This window comes from Lutra lutra, chromosome 6, assembly GCF_902655055.1.
Source record: "Lutra lutra chromosome 6, mLutLut1.2, whole genome shotgun sequence".
NCBI classification, from domain to species: Eukaryota; Metazoa; Chordata; class Mammalia; order Carnivora; family Mustelidae; genus Lutra; species Lutra lutra.
Window position 1 is genome coordinate 98,960,237 of NC_062283.1, and position 17,702 is coordinate 98,977,938.

The following is a 17,702-nucleotide window of genomic DNA, read 5'->3' on the forward strand; positions in this document are numbered from 1 at the left end:
TGTCTTAACATTTTATTTAAATCCTCTGTTGTTCAGTCCAGTGTGTACGTGGGTCCGTCCTCACCCCAGCTCTGCTGCCATACGCCTGTTGGTGTCTGCGGCCGTTATCATGTAGAGAAAATTTGATGTCAGTTTGATGGGGAAGGAATGTTCCCTGCTAGAGGACAGGGAGGAGACAGAGCAGCTTATTTGTTTTGACCACATTTTTTAATGTATTGCCAGAGTCAACTTTAGAATGCAGTTGGGTTAAATTAGTAGCTAGAAGAGGAAACCTAGTAGCCAGAAGCAACCTGAACATTAAAACTTTTGAACTCGGACCATAACATTGAACCTTATGGTTGACCATCATGGGGTTAAAAGGTTAGAAAGAGGGCAGACTGCATAGCAATGTATTTTTTTTAGTCTGCTTAGAATTATAGCTGCTTTGGAAATTTTGGGTAGGCTGCTATGGATCAAGATTAGAGTAAGGCCATAAATATGGCTCAAAAAATGTCCTTTCGACGCTTCATTACATGGTTTGCTATTGGCTTTAGAGGTGGTGCCTTATCTGAATTGATGTAAATAGTACTTAAGTTTTTCTTTTCTTATGAGTAATAAGTATTGTATGGAGATATTTCTGTTTGTATTACTTAAATAGATCACCGCAGTAGCTTGGTACATAGTTGCCATGTACGTAATTACTGCTTGGCTATTATTAGGAAAAGTGTGTGGGAAAAAAATCAAACCTGCTATTTGGTTGGGTCTGAACCTTACTGCCCATCTGCTAAGGAATATGGGGTCAAAATAAATACCAGGGTAGGTTTTCTCTCAACCTTTTTGGAGGTGGGCTCAACTCCGTCTTCTTTTGCAGTCCCCAAAACTGCAAAAAGAAGTATTACCAGAAAAGAAAACCAGTTTTCTTTTATTTATTTTTTAAATTTTTTTTTAAGATTTTATTTATTTATTTGACAGACAGAGATTACAAGTAGGCAGAGAGGCAGGTAGAGAGAGAGGAGGAAGCAGGCTCCCTGCTGAGCAGAGAGCCCGATGTGGGGCTCGATCCCAGGACTCTGAGATCATGACCTGAGCTGAAGGCAGAGGCTTTCACCCACTGAGCCACCCAGGCGCCCCAGAAAACCAGTTTTTAAAAAAACTCCAAAACCCATTGAATTGTTACCTCCAGCCCTGTGCTTTGCCAGGGCTCTGGGGTTAACTCTGGGGTTAAATTACTCCTTTTGTTTGTTTGTTTGTTTGTTTAAGATTTTATTTATTTATTTGACAGACAGAGATCACAAGTAGGCAGAGAGGCAGAGAGAGATGGGGAAGCAGGATCCCCGCTGAGCAGAGAGCCCGATGCAGGGCTTGATCCGAGGACCCTGGGATCATGACCTGACTGAAGGCAGAGGCTTTAACCTACTGAGCCACCCAGGCACCCCAAATTACTCCATTTTAAACTATTTTTTTAAAAGAATTTTATTGATTTATTTGAGAAAGGGAGAGCACAAGTGGGGGGAGCAGCCAAGGGAGAGGGAGAACAGACTCTCCACTGAGCAGTGAGCCTGATGCGGGGTCCGATCTTAGGACCCTGGGATCATGACCTGAGCCAAAGGCAGACACTTAACAGACTGACCCACCCAGGCACCCCACTTTGTTTAAACTATTAGTTTTTTATATATATCATTACGAGTCATAGATCATCAATTAAGCTACACATTAATCCCTAAAGCAAAGTTCAAGTGTTATATACTAATTAGCCTGCATTAAGCCATAAAAGAAAGTTTGACACAGGTAACAATGACCTTTTGCAAGCTGGCATTTTCAAGCTGTCTAAAAGTTAACATTGATTATCAGACAGTGCTTTTATTATGATTGTTCTATCAGCTATCTATTGCCTCAGTAATGCTCTACAACAAACGAGCACAGAAGTTGGCATACAGAATGATCTGTTTATTAATCCTGCTGGTCGGGTAGACAGTTCTTCTGGTCTTGAGTGGAGGGCACGTTCATGTGTTTATGGTGAGCTGGGACCTGGGCTGGTCTGAGAGCACGTGGGACAACTTGGAGGTAGGTGAGCCTCTTTATGATCTTTCATTTTCTGGAAGACCAACGTAGGTGGATCCTTTTTCTTTCTTCTTCTTCTGTTTATTTGCTGGCAGATATGTTTCCATCTTACCCCCACCCCACTTTTTTCTTCTTTTTTTCTTTTCTTTTTTATTAATTTAAATTCAGTTAGCCCACATGTAGTACATCATTAATTTCAGATGTAGAGTTAAGTAATTCATCAGTTGCAATTAACACCCAATGCTCCTCACATCATGTGTCCTCCTAATGCCCATCCCCCAGTTACCCCATCCCCCAAACCCCATCTCCCCTCCAGCAACCCTCAGTTTGTTTCCTAGAGTTAAGGGTCTCTCACGGTGTGAACAAGTTGATTGTAAATTTAGTACCAGTTCTCACCCATCTGTGTATGCATATTTGTTGCTATATGACATTAAGTAGTAGATCTTGTTTCCTCCACCTTTGAGCTTGGGCTTGACTTGGGGCTTGCTTTGGCCAACAGAAGTAATGGCGTGCTGGTTTCAAGCTTAGGTATCAATGGCCTTCTTCCCTTCTACATTCTCAGTTCTATAAGAGTGTAGTCTTATAGCTACAAGAGTGTATTCTTATTAGAGTATATTGTTCTGGTTACTAGAGCTGCTGAACACATTTCCTAAAACATAGTGATATATAACAATAACCTCTTATTGTCTTCATGGTTTTGTGGCTCAAACTTTTGGGAAGGGCTCAGCTTGGCAGTTCTCATCTGGGAGTCACCTGGGCTGGGTGTGCAGTCATCTGGAGATTCAGTGCAGGCCTTGCAGATGGCCCCATCACACAGCTAACAGTTGACACCGATGCATGACTTTTTCCAAGATGTCAGCAGACTTATATGACAATTACTTCCCTCAGAGTGTCCCAAATGAACCAAGCAGAAGCTGAATGGCCTTGTCTATTATGGCCTGGGAAGCCACATGTCTTTACTTCCAGCATCTTCCATTAGTAACAAGAAACCACTAATGTCAACCCAAATCCAAGGGAAGATTGAAATAGTTCCCACCTCTTGGTGTAAGAAGTGTTGGTGAATTTGCAGACGTGTCTAAAAATCTCCACACATTTACCCTAGTTATTTATGAAGAGAAATCAGTTCCTCATTCTGTGATGTTAAGTCACAGTGTTATTATTTTTATATCTTTAGTACTGACTATTCCCATTAAATAGGGCGTTTACAATTTACATAATCAGATGTTTTTCTTATTTTACATAGTTCTGCATATTATAAATGAACCCAAGAAATGAGTAGGAGTAACTGTTTATTTCATTCCAAGTTCTTCATGATCTTTGAGAAAATGTATACATACACATTTTCTACCTAGTTTAATCAGTGTACAAATTTGTGCTTTAGTTTTTTTGAGTTATTTTACATGCCCAAAATGCTTGTAATTTTTATTTTAATTATCTAGGAGTTCATCAAGATTATTATATCGTAAGTGGCTTAGCAGCTTCCCAGTTGGAATATCTCAGTTATTGTATCGGATACCTATGGCTATGTAACAAATTACCCCCAAATCAAGCAGCTTAAAATAATAACCAGTTACTAGTATATGCAGTATCTATGGGTCAGGAATCCAGGAGTGGCTTAACTCATCGTTGGGTCTCTCATGAAGCTGCAGTCCAGCTGTTGCCTCGTCTGAAGGCGTCAGTGGGACTGGAGTATCAGCTTTCCACCTTCATTCGTGGGGTTGCTGGCACGAGGCCTCAGTTTCTGGCGCCACGGGTCTCTCCATAAGACTGCTCATGACATAGCAGCTGACTTCTCCAAGTGAATGATGAGAGAGAGAGAGAAAGAGTGTGAGAGAGAAAGAAGATGAGAGAGAGAGAGAACCCAAATGGAACCTGGTTTTTTTTGTTGTTGTTGTTGTTATTGCCTAATCTTAGAAATGATGTAACTCCACTTCCATCATAATCTATTGACCACACAGACCAACTCTGGTTCAGTGTAGGAAGGGAGTGAACATGGGTGTGAGTGCCGGGCGAGGAGAGCCTGGAGGGAGTCATGTAGGAGACTAGATACTATGCATTGCTATGAATATATTTCCTCAAATTGCTTTTTATTGATGCATGGGAATGAGATGCTTCCTTTTGGCGCATCTCCCTGATGGAGAAGTACCAGCTCATAGATGTCAACAAGTCAATGACCCCATTTTTAAAAACTGTAAGATATTCTTGTAAAAAAAATTTCCTTTATGTTGCAAGATATTATTATTGTTTTATACAATCTCATATTTTTAATATGAAAATATTAAAGTATTAGTATAAAATACTTCAGAACATTTTACAAAGTATGTAGTTGCTGGTAAACTTCCAGAAACTGTCCTCAGTAAGCCATGGCTTGGGAGAAGGAGAAGTAAAAGAGAGGGAAACTGCTGGGTCCCATCATCTTCCAGAAAATTCTTATTTTTTTAATTTAGTGCCCAGTTTCCATAAGTTAGGTCACACTGCCCCCCAACCTCATGTAAGCCACTGCCATTAATAGTTCCTTTAATGGAAGAAATTTTAATTGGCAAGAAACTTGACCATTACAAAATAGAACATGCCCTTCACCGTTTATGCCAAGTTACAGTTCTGCTATCTTTACTATTTTTGAGGCGGTGTGAAGGAAATGTGCTCCGGACCGGTGTACTGAAAGGGCTCTTCTATGTCAGGTGATTTTAAAGCTTTTATTACAATCTGTGAACTAATTTAATATGCTATAAATGAATACTCATTGGGTTTGTGAGTTCACACCCCCGCCCCCGCCATTTATGTGAGATAAAGTATAACTGATTCATTTTCATGTCTGTACAAATCTTTTCAGCCTTTCCAGAAATACATCTGGATTCATTTACGTGATGCACTTTCAATCATTGCAACATTTAATAAATTTTATGGCACCTTCCACGTTGTGGGCACTCCGTAAATTGCCACTACCAAGTTAAATGATGGGGTAATAAGGACAGGACTCTGGGCGTTTATACTTATGACAAGGTCTGCATTTATCCCAAAGTCCTGGCCACCGAGGGTGGGAGGAGCACCTGTAAGATGAGGGTGTGGAAGGGCAGCCTTTCAGAGCCCACTGTAAGGGTTATGCTGTGCAAATAAACCCAACTGCCTGTGGGTGGTCCTCTCTCTGCCTTCTCACTTTTAAAGACTCAGAAGAGCTGCCAAAGTACCTATGGAAGGTGTTTGATTTAAAAGGTTTAAAAGGAAACACTCCAGTTAGGCCTTCTTGTAGGGACATGTGAGTTTGCAGCTGTGCGGAGGGATAAAGAAAGACTCTGAGCCCTTCACAGAGTTTGGAAAGAAAAAAAAATGACGCCAACAGAGCCTTTGACCAAGAAATTCTCATAGATTTATGATGCCCGGTGCTTGAACTCCATCCGTGACACCAGGGTTCCAGCTCTGGAAGCTCTTAACCCTGCAGTTGATCGAGTCAGCTTGTGGCAGCTCTGGGGTCCAAGGCCATTTGCTGAAGTTGTTCCGAGACCTCAGAAGGACAAGCTGATTAGCTGCAGATTTCCGGAAGCTCTACTGGGTTCTTCACTTTCCCTTTCTCACAAGGAAACTCTCTAGAATGCCCTGGGCCACAGGATCCAAATGACAAGGCGTCCTCTTGTACGTATCTCTTCAGCCGTGGAGAGGACAGGCTCAGCCCATGTTGTTTCTGCTTATGGACTGGAGATGGCCTACATGGGCAAGGAAAGAACTCAGCCAAGTTCTTCCAGTAAGGATAGCTTTTCTATATTAAAATGTGTGTGTGAGTGATTAGAGTGTTAATAGTTTGTTATTAGTTTGTAACAGTAAAGGATTGAAAACAGCATACCTGTCAATTAAAGGCACTCATTGAATTAGGGTATATCCACACAGGGGAATACTATACAGCTGTAAACACGGAGCAGTAAGATGGGATGAGCTCTAAGACTTGTCAAGTGTAAAAAGCAAGGTGCGAAACAGAGCATATAATTGATGTATTTATTATACTTGAAGAAAAGAAAAGAAGGAGTATATACTTGTTTCCTTGAATAGTGTAACATTTTCTAGAAGGCTTGATGAGAAGCTGAAAACATTGGTTGTCTCCAGGGAGGAAACCAAGTAGCTGGAATTGAGAAGTGAGAAGATACTGTCCACTGAATGACCTTCTGTGCCTTTTGAATCTGGATCCAAGGAAATAACAGACACACACACACACACACAACTGCTAAAAGAAAACAATGTTGAAACAAGGTGGTGAGAGTGAGACTTGAGACAAAAATGAATCCCGAGAAGGCAGAGATCCACGCCTTCCTTTGTCCCCCTTTGTTTAACTGTTATGTTCCTAGTGCATAGTGCCTAGGAGCTTCAAAAAATATTTGTTAACTGGAAAAAATAGGTGCCATGTGGAAAACCACCCTTTATTCTTATTTTGATACTTCAATATCCCATTCAAAATGAAAAGTGTCTTGGTCAAAGAGAAAAACAGGGGTGCTTGTGTGGCTCAGTTGTTTCGGCGAGGGTCATGATCCTCAGGGTACTGGGATCCAGCCCCGGGCCGGGCTCCCTGCTCAGCAGGGTGTCTGCTTCTTCCTCCGTCCTGCCCCCTCTGCCCCTTCCCCTCTGCTCATCTGCAAGTTCTCTCTCTCTCTCTGACATATATAAAATCTTTTAAAAGAGAGAGAGGAAAAAAAAAAACAAAGAAGGAATTGAGAATGAAAAGTTATATTGCTTAGGAGAAAATGAGTTTGGGTTTGGAAATATATTTTTATCAATGTTTCTCAATGGTTTTCCTATTCTATGGAAAGTCCTGTGGAAAGCCCGTAAATTATAGGATGAGAGACTTTATCACTAACTAAGTGATCATGAACTCTGTAGTTAAAGACAGGCTGAGTCTGCATTTCTTTCCCTTATACTCAACTGACAACATTTGTCCCTATCTCTCTGTCCAGGACATTGCATTTGCTCATTAACAGCAGATCTGATGAGTCTCCTGACAGGAAACTGTTTTGGGGGCTTGACTGTGACGTATGGGAGAGCTTGACCCAGACCTAAGAGACACCATGATTTTCTGGTGCAGGGACTGGTTGGTACCTTGGGATGGGCTAGTTGGGATGTGAATGGAATATCGAAATTGAATACTGTGTTATTTTCTCCCACTTTTACACGCTGCAGTTCAGATTATCAGGAGATGCCATGAGAAGTGAACCAACGGCTTAAAATGCAACCTAGTCCCCTGACTGGTCGCAAACAGTGAATTTGAACCACTTAGTCACCGTGTACGGAGGATGGATGACAGGTGATATCAACATGGCATTTCAGGGGCAAAGTGACTGACACCCAAACAGACAAGTGGACTATGCAAAGAGGGGACCCTTAAATCTACTTGAGAGGTGTTTCTCAGTCTGCGGGAAGAAGATAATTAAATTCCAATTTAAGCATGTGTTACTGAGAGAAGAGATACAGCAAAAAGGAAATGTCCCTTTGACCCCTGGAGGAAGCTTTTATAAAGTTCAATGTGTGAAGGGAGTCGATAGAATTCTATGCAGCTGTCTGTGCATGTTGTATAGCTGATTCCATTGAAATAAAAGTTTCCTGAGATAGTCAAACCAAAACAAATCAAAAGTGTGTTGCCATCAGCTACATAAACATAAATGTATGATGAATTGTAAAGTATGTATGATGATTATAAAGTATTAAGCAATTAATTTACATATAAGAAAGTTGAAATTGAGATAAAATGGCCATTATATAGGAGAAATGGAGACTAGGATATGGAACATTTATTCTTCCTTTTGTTGTATTAATATTTTTTAATTTTATTTTTAAAGATTTATTAATTTATTTGAGAGGGAGAGAGCGCGCGAGTGGGGGGAGGGGCAGAGGGATAGAATCCTTGAGCAGACTCCCCAGTGAGCACAGAGCCTGACATTAGGTGGGATCCCACGACCCATGAGATCGTGACCTGAGACAAAACCAGGAGTGAGATATTCAATTGACTGAGCCATTGAGGAGCCCCTGTATTAACATATTTTTTAAAGCAAATAGCTAAATGTTAACACTTATCTGTGGGGTAATAAACAGTCCTTGAGATGAGAGTGAATCTGTCTTTGGGGCTTAAGTTTAGGATAATAAAGTTTTCCCTCAAAACCATGACTCCCACAGATGTAAAGTTTTTGTATCCTATCTTACCTTGAAGTTATGGCCCTAAAGATCTTAAATTTGGCACAATGAATTAACTGCACGTAAACATGCAGATTCCTGGGCCCCACTCCTGGGGACCCTGATCTGGTAAATTAGGGTTGGAGCCCAGGGGTATGAATGGCTTTCAAACCTACTGGGAGATTCTGATGCACATGGTGTATGAGCTACTCTTTCAGAAATTGTTCCAGTGTTTTTGTTTTGTTTTGTTTTGTTTTGTTTCATTTTCTATATAAAAGCTATCTCTCATTAAACAGCAAAAACAAGAAATGTTAAAGCTGGGGTCAGTAAACTATAGCCCACAAGCCAAATCTAGCCGTCTTCCTGTTCTTGTAAATATAGTTTTATTGGCTCACAGCTGTGCCCGTTTGTTTACACATTGTCTGTGGCTGTTTTCAAGCTACAATGTCAGAGTTGAATAGCAGGCACAGAGACCACATAGCTTGCAAAAATGAAAATATTTACTATCTAACCTGTTACCAAAAAAATTTGTCAACCCACCTGTGTTAAAGGATGAACCTATAACTGAGTGTTTTTATTTCCCTGAGAACAAAGAAAACCTTCAGTCTTTTCCTTAGTCAGTCAGGAATCTGTTTCCAATAGCTATGAAAATGAAAAAGACCCAGAATGAAATAAGTTCAAAATCAAATATTAAAGTAAAGTTGTGTAGATCTTGAAGGAGAAGATATGCCTCAGGCCAATATATGCAATACAGGATTTATTTCATTTACCAAAGTGTGACTTGGGGTGAGGGACACACTTGGCCCTGTGCTGCATTTGACTGTTGGTGTGCACACGAGACTGGCTCTGATCTCACTTTCCTTTGGAAGTAGGACAGGTGCATTAACTAATCTCGAGACAGTGGTAACATATAGGTCTTTGTTTTTTCATCGAGAGAGAATGCTATCCCTAATTCAGTTGGTGGGAAATGGATTTCTTGGCTTTGATAATTAAGCTGGCAAAGCAAATTTGGTTCCAGCATTTTTAATGAGTGAGTGTGGGTGGCCAACAAATTGCAGGTTCGGACATAAATGTTTCAAACGTGGGTGGCTGGCTTTTAACCCCAGGGCAGAGCCTGTGATTGGAAGGAAATTTTAGGCTGGTAGCCAATTCCAAAAGTATTTGCCAAATATTAAGAAAAATATAAATTACTCTAAGCAATATTATAGTATTTGAGGACAGGATTATGTTGTCCATTGAATTTGATTGGGATGATAAATTAACATCATTTGAGTCCATCCCACTGATTTATTTGCGAACGTTCATACATGTGCATTTGTACTTGCCCTTCATACACAGAGGATTATTTCAAAGGAGAGAGAGAAATAAAAGGAAAAGGAGTGGATTGTTTCTCTTCTACCTTCTGGTGCCTAACTGCCAAGGTGTTCACAAACACACTGTACCTTATGTTCAGCCCCGGTTTTCTATTTGGAGGGGTGGTAATAAAAATCGGGGCTGTTCTATAATGTAAGATCACTGTTGGGGGCAAAATTAGCCAGACCTGAGAAATGAAGGGTTAATACTTTCCTTGAATGTTCACTTTCACGGAAAAACTACATTTGAAGCAGAATCCTGCTGGGTTCTGTGAGCGAACCTCCCATCACAAAGTTAGGGCCGATTTGCCATGGAAAGTAATAGATTTCAATTTAGGTTGCTTTTCAGCCTGAAAAATAGTCTGAATTTAATCACTGATCCTGTTAGCAGAGATAATAATGAAATGCAAAGCAAGTATGGTTTAAACGTTAAAAGGGTCTGTAAAAGTACCACTGTGGGCTCATGATTTACTCTCTCCCATTACTCGGTAGAACAAAATATGATTTGACATAACGTTCATTGTGTAGTTACCTCGGGGTCAGGAAACGATGCCCTGTTACCTCATACTTCTTCCATTTGCAGAAGTAATCAAGACTAACTTGAATTGGACTGGAAAATCTATTGACTTAAAGATATAAAGATATCAGGATTCTCTCACATTACTTTCTCTGATTTACCCACTGACAACATATACAGGCTTTGTACATTTTCTGGTGCAAGAGTATCCAGATGGATAATAAAGGATTTTATACTCTTAAAGAAGTAAAAAAAAAAAAAAAAAAATGGAATTGTGTCTTTCCCATATTGTTTTTAAAAGTCCGTACATATGGGCATTGAAGAGCCTTTTTTGTATTTGTATCGGTGGTAAGTCAGGTTTGTGAATCAGGAGTGTGATTGTCAAGATCAGTCATAGGCTCTTTTTTCATTGCCCTAAATGTAATGTAGCCTGTCTGGAACCTTTCTATGAATGAAAAAGGGAAAAATAGCATCTTCTGCTGAAAATTCTTCTGATTAAGAGCAGTCTTGTTATCCACTCCTCCTTCCATGAAACTCTGCTTCTCATTCCCAACTATTCTGGGTTTTATTACCCTTCAGATTTTTTTTTTTTTAAATATGTGCTGCTTTTTCTTCTTGTAGCATTTTTAAGTCTCATTTATGCCTGCTGCTCTCCTCCACTCTGCGTACTGGCTTAGTGTAAGCTGTTATACATCTTACTGCGTGTGTCTGCTTGTCCCTCTAGATAGTGACCTGGGTCCTTCATGCATCCCCAGTGGGTTGCAAAGCTGGGCACATAATAGGGGTTCGGTATGCACCATCTAATAGTACTGGTATAGTAAAATATTTGATGTTTTTCCTTTAAAAATGCTTATTTAGAAATAATTTCAAACTTACAGAAAAGTTGTAAGAATAAAACAAAAACTTCTCATATATGCTTTACTCAGATTCCCCCCAAATTAATAGTTAGCCAGACTTGCTTCTCTCTCTTACACTTTCTCACTTTCTTTCTTTCCCTCTCTCTCTCTTTATTATCCTCTCTTCATATGTCATTTAATTTTCTATACCATCTGAGAGTTGGTTGAAGACACAATGTCCAATTACCCTTTAAAACTTTTATATCTATTTCCTAAAAAACGATTTCTCTCCTGTATAACCACAGAACACCATCAAAACCAGAATATTAGCATAAATTTAATTCTATCAGTTAATGCTCCAACCCCATCCAAATGTTGTCACTTGTCCCAGCAATGTCCTTTATAGGTCCAAGATCTGGTCCAGGGTCATGGGTTACATTTAGTTGTCATGTCTTTTCTATCTCTTTCTGGAACAATTTTTTTTTTTTTTTTCAGTCCAAGTCAATAACTTTGTAGAATGTCCCTTAATTTGAGGTTGTCTGAGGTTTCCCTATGGTTGGATTTGGTACAGAATAATTACTGGAGAAGTGATACTGAATCTTTCGTGTTTCCTATTAAGAGATATGCGATGCTGACTTGTCTTGTCACTGGTGATATTAACATTAAAAGTAGTTTTTGTCAGATTTATCCATATAAATTGAAGTAACAAATATTATGTGCTTATTAACTAATAATAGTTGATGAAAGGAGACACTGAAAGCTAAATATTGTTGTTCATCAGACTCTCATCCATCTGTTTTATCATCCATTGATGATTCTTGACAGAATCAATTTTATCAAATGTATTCAGTTATTACCAGATGGTTGCCAAATGGTGATTTTCTACCTTCTCACTCTTTCTACTTTATTGCTTGGCACTATACTATAAGACTGAAATCTCTCTTATATTTAGTCATTTATTTAGTTAAATATAGAATCATGGAGTCTTATTTGAGTCAATGGATTCTAACCTGTTACCATTACTACAGTTAACCTTTGAATAACACAATTTTGAAATGTGCAGGTCCACTTATGTGCAGATTTTTTCCCAATAAATACAGTACAGTAGTATAAATGTAGTTTCTCTTTGTTATGAGTTCTTTAAGTAACATTTTCTTTTCTGGGGCTAACTTTATTGTAAGAATACAGTATATAATATTTTAACATACAGAATATATGTTAATTTGTTTTGTTTATGCTATTGGTAAGGCTTCTGGTCAACAATAGGCTATTAGCAGCTATGTTTTGTGGAATCAAAACTTATACAGGGATTTTCAACTATGCAGGGAGTCAGTGCCTCTATTCCTGTGTTGGTCAAGCTCAGCTATATTTATTTTAATGCACAAAATTGCTCAGATTTGGCCGACGAAGTATGTATCAAGTTGGCCTCTATGTCCTTTGGACATATTCTCATCATTATTTGAGCACTTCCTTACTTTATGGTCTAAAAAGATATTTTAGACTCATCTGGTGCTTTCTCTGCCCTGGAACCAACCATTTCTCCAATGATATCTGGTTTTTCTTAGTAGAGTGTAGTATTTAAAAATCAGAATTTGGGTGCTAGGCATTGCTTCTGGATGGTCATCGTTTCTAAGCCTCAGTGAACAGAACTAGAAAAGATGTGCCTGTATAAACACACACACACACACACACACACACACACCTCTACTGATTTCTGTATTTGTTCATGTGTTAAAAAACTTGTGCTTACATTGATACTCCAATTCAAATATTATACCTTGGGTTTATTCTAGTCAGAAGAATAATGCTGCTGCTGTTTCCGTATTTATAACTTCCTCTCTGAGAAGAAACTGAACCCAATTATTTTCAACATATTCCTTTATTTGCTCAAGTCTTTGAGCAACCAGTCCTCACACCCCAGGGCTATCTCCTGTCTCTTGCCCCACTGGCCTTGACCTCACATAAGAAAAAGTGTGAAATAGCCCATAATTAGCAAAATTCATGAAACAGAAGTGTGAGAAAGAGAGAAAGAATACAGTGTTTTGCATGGTGTGTAAAACCAACCCTGAGTACAGCTCAAGGTAGGTCATCTAGAGACTAAGTAATTATGGGCCATGAGACACTTCTGTAGGGGATAGGAATAATTTACCATTTGTTCAGTGATGTGATTAAAACTGATTTCCCTTCTTTGGGGAGGGGGTTTGTAATCTCTAAGGTAGAAGATACATAAGCCTAAAACATTACTTTTGTATCAAAAGTAAAAATTTTAATGGGAGAACTTGAAAGGGCAAACTATATATTATGGGTAGTGGAAAAAATTTTTTTTGTAAAAAGCGAATAGGTTTTAATTGTTTTTATTAATAAGATAATTAAATAACATGGCCATTAAAAAGAGATGATACAATGTATTCACAACTCTTACATGACTTGTGGGTATTTGTATTTGTGTGTGTTGGGGTTGGGGGGTGTAAATGCTTTGTGTGCACGTGCTGAGAGGAGAATGAGTTTCCCCACATCTGTCTCTGTCACCAGAGACGTGCAGATAATTCTGCTTAGTTTTAGAAGAGGGGGTTGTGAGAGACCATTCTTTTAATTGGAAAATGTGAAATATCACACAAAATGTTGATTTGGGGAGTGTTTTTCTTGCATACCAGCTTGCTTTTTCACACTGTGTAGAAGCTTATGATACAAACTGAAAGAATGATTTAGAAAGTTTTCTAAATCTAAATAAAGCAAACTGTAAGAAAGGAAATTTATTACTGACAATATGAGAATGACCTTAGGAAAAAAAATAACCTGTGCATTAATCTGCAGCCCATTGCTCTAAGAATGCTTTTTATATCTCCAGCTAACATCAGGTATTCTTGAAACCAACCATAATCTGATTGCCTACAGAGAACAGTCGCGCTCCTGTGTTTTAAGCTGCGGAGAAACTGTGCACTTTTGAGATAAACATAATTTAGAGGAGAGTTATATTTTATTCCTTAATTTATTAGCTATTGATGCTGCCTTATCCTGTTACTTATATTTCCTTTTCATCATTCAACTGAGAGCACACACACACACACACACACACACAAAAGGTAAAGAAAAGTGATATTAGGAATGGTAGCAGTACACCTTAATTTGGAAGGGTGAGAAATAAAAGCCTTTTTAAAAACTACATCCTTTATTAGATTAGCCTGTGTGTTTAGTTTCAGTTAATAATGCTGTCTTGGATTCTATCTTCTATACCATAGACTGGGAGGAGAGGAGTTTTTACAGAATTTAAGATTCAAAAGAGAGTGATATCACAGAGATGGCAAAGTAAGAGACCCCAGTCTACCTCCCCTCACAAACATAAAAAATTAAACAACTATTTGCAAACAAAAAGAGTCATGGGAGAATGCTGGAGTCCACGTAAGAAACTTCAGCAACACAGTGAAACAACAGCAACAACCAAAAAACCCCTTAAAGAACAAAACTTGAGAATAGCATACAAAAAAGGAACAAATGGCTTCATTTTGCCAGCATCATCTCATCCTCTAAGCTGGGATTGCTCATCTCCAAGAGGAAAGTCCCCAACAAGAAAGAATCTTCTTGCTGGGGAAGGGAGAACAGGGTACTTCCCCAGCCTCTTGGGGTACCACATGAAGAACCTGCTTCAGTTTCACTCGGTAGCCCTTCCCTCCTCTCTGGACCACTGATGGTGTTCATCAAGGACCACTCACTTGTAGTTGCTGTGGTGACCAGCAGACTGAGGTGACAAGTCACCACATCCCCCTGCACCTGGGGTTATACTTGGTACACTTCACCTCTACACCTGGGGTCACAGCATGCTCCAGAAGGACCTCACCCACAGGGAAAGGTCCTTGCTTACCAAAGTCAGTCCTTAAAGTCTGGAAGAAGTGATTGCTTCTTCAAATGTGCAGACACCTACAACATGCCCAAGGGTCATAAAGAATCAAGGAAATGCAGCTCCACCAAAGGAACACAGTTAACTTCTAGTAACTGGCTTAAAGAAGTAGCGATACAGGACTTGTATGATAAAGAATTCAAGATAATTATTCTAAAGAGCCTCAGAGAGCTATAAGAGTCCATGAAATCAGGAAAACAATACAAGAACAAAATGAGAAGTTCAACCAAAGAAAGAAAACATTAAAGAGGATCAAACAGAGATTTTGGAGCTGCAGCCTACAACTGAACTGAAAAACTCAATTGAGAGCTTTGAGAGCAGTCTGAAAGAAACAGGAGAGTCAGTGAGCTCGAAGACAGATCCTTTGAAATTATCCAGTCGGAGGAGCAAGAAAAGAAAAGGATGAAAAGGGATGAAGAAGGCCTAGGGACTTGGGGGACACTGTTAAGAAAATCAACCCATTGCAGTCCCATTAGAAGAAGAGAGGGAGGAAGGGGTAGAAAGCTTGTTTAAAAAGATAATGGCTGAGAACTTCTCAAACCTGGGGAGAGACTTACACTTCCAAGTTCAAGAAGCTAACAGGTCCTATCAGAATTTCAATCTAAAACCATCTTCTTCAAGATACATTATAAGAAAATTGTCTAAAATCAAAAATGGAAAGAGAATTTTAAAAAACAGCAGAGAACTTTAGAATTCATTTATATGAAGGAACCCCCATAAGGTTATCAACCTGTCTCTCAGCAGAAACCTTGCAGTCAAGAAGAGAGTGGGTGATTTATTCAAAGGACTGAAAAAACAACAACAACAACAACCTGCTAATCAAGAATACTTTACCCAGTAAAATTGTCCTTCAGAAATGAAGGTGAGATAGGTTTTGTCTAACAAACCAAAGTTGAGGGCGTTCATCACCATTAGACATGTCATAATAAGAAATGCTAAAAGGAGTTCTTCAGGCTGAAACAAAAGGACGCTAACTAGTCACATGAAAACATGAAGATAGAAGACACCCTGGTAGGGATGCCTGGGTGGCTCAGTTGGTTGAGCGGCTGCCTTCGGCTCAGGTCATGATCCCAGTGTCCTGGGATCAAGTCCCACATTGGGCTCCTTGTTCAGCAGGGAGCCTGCTTCTCCCTCTGCCTCTGCCTGCCACTCTGTCTGCTGTGCTCACTCTCTCTGACAAATAAATAAATAAAATCTAAAAAAAAAAAAAAAAAGAAGACACCCTGGTAAAGCTGAGTATATAATCAGTTTCAGAATACTCTAATACCATAACATGGTGGCATGTTAAACACTTAACTCTAGTGTGAAAGTTAAAGGACAAAGTTGCTTAAGAGGGGCAGGAAAATGTGATACTAAGAACACAGACTCTAGAACCTGGGGGCCTGGGTTGCTATCTTGGCTCTGCCACTTGTGAGATATGTGTCCTATTGCTAGAGCTATAGTAATATGTTAATGGATATACAATATAAAAAGATGTAAATGAAAACAAAGATGTGAATCGTGACATCAAAACCAAAATAGGGGGAGAGAGAGTAAAGCAGTAGAGTTTTTATATGTGATCAAAGTTTTGTCATTAGCTTAAAATAAGCTGAATATTTATAAGATGTTTCAAGTAAGTTTGTGACTTAACACAAATTTGTCATCTTACAATTCTGGAGGTTGGAAATCCAGTGCGGGTCTCACTGGGATAAAATGAAGAGATCAGCAAGTCTGTATTCCATCTGAATCGACTAGAGGAGAATCCATTTCCTTGTTTTTTCCAGTTTCCAGACTACCTGCATTCTTGCATTTCCAAGCTACCTGAATTCATGTGCTCATGCCCCACCATCTCTTTCCATCTTTAAAGCCAACAAAGTCAGCCTGTGTTCTTCTCATATTGTATCCGTCTTACTTGCTTTGGTTGTCACATCTCCTTCTGTGACTTTCCCTTCCATCTCTATCTGTTACTACATTGGGCCCCTTTAGATAATCCAAGATAATGTCCCCATCTTAAGATCTTTGGCTTAATCACACCTGCCAAGTCCTTTTTGTTATGTAAGGGTCCATAGTCACAGGTTCTGGGGATTAGAACATGGACATCAGTGAGGGTGATTATTCTGTCTACAAATAAATACCAATAAGTAAGGGCCTTGCCGGTAAATTCTAAAACAGCGATGGTCTTGCCTGTTCTTGTGGTGTAAGCAATTCAGATACAGAACATACTTTGGGGTTTGCTGGCAAATGGGCTTTTGGGCTTTCCAATTGTCTTCAAAATAGATTCACTAATTTAATTCTATTTATGGAATGGATTCTGAATACAAAGAATTATATGACGTTTATTCTTATATTCTAGTAGAGAAGTCTGTGGCCTTCTATTAAAAAAAAAAGGTCTAAATTTCAAATGATGTGATCTCAGCAAAAATATCCTTCATGGTCCTGGTCATCTTGCCATATTGTTAATTTAAAATGGTTCTAATTTGGGGTGGCTCAGTTGGTTAAGCAACTGCTTTCAGCTTAGGTCATTATTGTGGAGTCCTGGGATTGAGTACCGCATCAGGCTCTCAGCTCAGCGGGGAGTCTGCTTCTCACTCTGACCCTCTCACCTCTCATGCTCTCTCTCTCTCACCCTCATTCTCTCTCAAATAAATAAAATCTTTTAAAGAAATAGTTCTAGTTTGTTTTAAAAAATATAACTATGAATTAAAGAGTTTACTCTGTATTCATTAAAAAAATAAATTCAACTTGATATTTAGATGAGCATATATGGTTTTCCAAAACATATGATAGGGAGTTTTTACTCTCAAGCATAGATTTTTAGAAGCATTTTTGTGTTTTTATGCTTTTTAGGAAATGATTAGAATAAGGACAGTGGGAAATTCCTTCTGTAACTATTTTCATTTGTTATTTGGGGGGAAAAAAAGCTTTTCCTTGGAGGT

The 17,702-nt window shown here is 39.1% G+C and overlaps 1 protein-coding gene across 1 annotated transcript in view; it reads left to right on the forward strand.

The window, feature by feature from the left end:
* Window positions 1–17,702, forward strand: part of UST (uronyl 2-sulfotransferase) — a 299,665-nt gene that overhangs the window by 56,245 nt on the left and 225,718 nt on the right. The window lies entirely within an intron of this gene.